Consider the following 3,462-nt stretch of genomic DNA (forward strand, 5'->3'; position numbering starts at 1 on the left):
TTCTGGGACCCACTACTGCAGATTCAAATCTGATGGCTCAATACTCAGGGGCAGGCCTGGTATCACTAAGTCACACCAAGTAGTGCTCTGGGACCCTGGCAGTGAAAGGCATTAAACTCATGGCCTCCCACTAGTCAGGCAGGTGCTCTAATACTTTAGTTCTCTCCCTGACTTCCAAAATATTTTCAGTTCTAGTGGTCATAAGGTATTTGTCAGGATCAGCTAGTACTGATATTGTAAGAGGAATATATCCATTGATAAGAGGTAAACAAAAAGTGTCTTGTGTACCAGTAAAACTTTATTGATAAAAATAGTCATGTGATACTTACCTGGCAGGGGAGATACCTTGATCACGAAGGTGGTTTCCCCAGGGCAAGGCTTATCCATTGCACTCCGGATGTGCTGACCCCTGCGATTTCCCCAAATGTGGGAAACTCGACTGCATAATTTGTGGTAGTGGGGGACTGCGTTTGTGCTCTCCCCTAATTAAAAAAATAGGGGATTGGAGAAGACAGTATAGTAGGAAGGGTGCTAGACTTGCATACAGCTGACCTAGGCTCAATCCCTGGCATCCCATATGGACCTCATGCACCACTTGTAGTAATTCCTGCGGACATATTCAAGAGTAGCCCCTGAGCATTAGACAAACTTTTTTTGTATATGTGCAATCCATCACCACCCCAAAAATAGACATGTGGCTAAATTTAGCCTTAGGTCCTCATTTGCTGAAACTGGCTTCAAACAGTGCTTTTAAAGTCATCTGTAAAACAACAACAACAAAAAACACAACAAGACATAGCTATTTTATTTTCCCTCCCATTATAGACAATCATGGATGGATATTCTAGAAATATCCAATATCATAAATTTATGGAAAATGAAATAATTTAACATATATTTATTTATTATTTATTATGTACAATAAAATTACTGTATAAAACCATTGTGAAGTTAATAACACTGAATTTCTGTACTTTGCCTAGACCAAAAACAAAGTCTTTTCTGTGACTGGTACTTTGAAGATCGTGCTTTAAGGGTATTTATTATCTCACCTAACAATAGATCCAGAGGACAGAGAGTTGGACCACTCAGCCATGTATTAAGGACCCAACTCTTTCAACTTCCTTACGTGTGAATCTCTTGTTATTTCTCTTTCTGGTTAAAGATGGCAACCATAGCCATTGTTATATCTTCACAGAACAGTGTTCAAGGTAGGAAGGAAGGAGAAGAAGCAAGCAGGGTTTTCTGCTTTGATTCTTTTTTATTTGACAGCAAAAAATGTGTCCAAAGTAATAGTTTGCTCCTAGGTTTTGCTGGCTATAGATCACAACTCACAACTACACCATTCCTCTCCAGCTAGACCAGAGTCAAATTATTTTGTAAACCAAGGACCAGACCAGTTGTAGGAATGTGCTTAAGGAAAATTAATTATTTGTTTAAGTTCTGAGACTATAGTCCTGTTCATCTCACAAACTATTCTCTTTCTATTCCTTACCTGTCAGAAGAATTCATCTCCCACAGTTTAGGCTTTATATCACTGGTAGGGCTTTTGCCTTGCATGCAGCCAACCTGGAACGGACCTGCTTTTCATCCTTGGCATCCCATACGGTTCACTGATCCTTCTAGGAGTGATTTCTGAGTACAGAGCCAGGAGTAACCCCTGAGTGCCACCGGGTACGGCCTCAAAACCAAACAACAACAGCAAAAAATCATTGTATTTTGGAAATTGGCTTTTTGTTTGTTTGAGAACCACACTTGACAGTAATCAGGGTTATATGGTTCTGTGTTCAGAGACTACAGTATTGATATTTAGAGGACCATCTAAGATGATAGAGATTGAACTTAGGTCCACTGCATGCAGGGCAAATGAATCACCCACTCTACTATCTCTCTAATTCTGAACTGTAAAATGTAGCATGTGCCTCCATGAATAACATAAAATGTCAATGCCAATACTTACCTGTTGAGACCAATATTTTGTCATAGAATATAATTTAAGGCCATAGATAAGCTAAGAGACCATGCAAGAATGCCCAATGCTTTAAAAATTTTCTCTTCATTCTTTTTTTGTTTGTTTGTTTGTTTTCAGGCCAAACCTGTTTGGTACTCAGGGATTATTCCTGGCTAAGCGCTCAGAAATTGCCCCTGGCTTGGGGGGACCATATGGGACACCGGAGGATCGAACCATAGTCCTGATCCTTGGCTAGCGCTTGCAAGGCAGACACCTTCCCTCTAGCGCCACCTTGCTGGCCCCCTCTTCATTCTTTTTGTTGACATTTGAGCCACACCCAATTGTGCTCAGGGTTTACTCCTGGCTCTGTCCTTAGGGATCACTTTTGTCTCTCTTTATCCCTTGGGGAATCATATGGGGAGCCTGGTACTGAGCTCAGATTAGTCACATACAAGTCAAGCCTTACCAGCCGTTCTATCTCTCTGGCCCCTAACCATTCAGATCTATTTTCCACTCAGTATTCAACTAAACTGTGCAAATATCAAAGTATACTTGCATTTGTTTTATGCCATAATAATGTAATTATGTTCCTGACAAACCAACAAGCAACTTAGTTTGGTTTTATCTTGTAAATGGCTCTTTTCACAATTAGAATATGTAAATGGAAAGAATCAGAACTACAACTTAGGTATTTTTTTCCTTCTTTCAAGGATTTCCATGGGTACTTTTGAAAATACTCTTCCTTGCTAGAAAGAGGCTTCCCTGAAAGGTAGATCCTATAAAATTTCCATCTTTCCCCTTTCCTGTCTGCTATCAAGGTAAGCAACGGCAGAACCTTTGGAATTGACCATATGTAAAATCCTCACCCTTTCCACAGGGTTCTCACTCTTTCTCTTTATAGTCAGTTGAAAGTCAACAAGGACTATTTAAAAAGTCAAGATTAAGGGGCCAGAGCGATAATACAGTGGGAAAGGTATTTGCTTTGCACATGGCCCCAGCCAGGAATTTGATCCCTGATATCCCATATAGTTACCAGAGCACATCCAGGAATGACCCCCAAGTGCAGAGCCAGGAGTATATACTGAACACAGCTGAGTGTGTCCTCAAAACAAAGTCAAGGTAAGTGTAGAGTTCCTGGGTCTTCCACCAAGACAAGGGGTGAGGGGAGGCTTGGAAAGGGCTCTGGGCAGAAGGACCCCTCCTGCTCACAAAGTTCTCTAGAGATTAATGACACATTGGTTTTCAGCAGAAACTGGCTAGAATCTGTCATTTAGCCTGTCTGAGTGACAGCTAAAACTGTAATTGTGCAGTTAACAAAGAACGATACGAAATTACAAAATCACCCATCTTTGCCTTTCTTCCCATCTTCTTGTCTCTGTTTCTTTTTCCTTTCTTTCAGTGACAGCAAATGTTGGCAGGGATGGTGGTGGTGGTGGTTGAAATTGTAGGAAATATTCGTGGAGTGTAACTTGGCAGACATTAGAAGTGAGTTTGGGTATTCTTTTGTGTTT

The 3,462-nt window shown here is 40.8% G+C and overlaps 1 non-coding gene across 1 annotated transcript; it reads left to right on the forward strand.

Annotated features, from left to right (window-relative positions):
• The first annotated feature begins 321 nt into the window (after positions 1-321).
• LOC126013145 (U1 spliceosomal RNA) lies at positions 322-485 on the forward strand. Its single transcript, XR_007497475.1, has one exon. It is a non-coding gene; the product is annotated as a U1 spliceosomal RNA (small nuclear RNA).
• The last annotated feature ends 2,977 nt before the right edge of the window (positions 486-3,462 follow it).

The sequence above is a fragment of the Suncus etruscus genome, chromosome 6 (assembly GCF_024139225.1).
Source record: "Suncus etruscus isolate mSunEtr1 chromosome 6, mSunEtr1.pri.cur, whole genome shotgun sequence".
In the NCBI taxonomy this organism is placed as follows: domain Eukaryota; kingdom Metazoa; phylum Chordata; class Mammalia; order Eulipotyphla; family Soricidae; genus Suncus; species Suncus etruscus.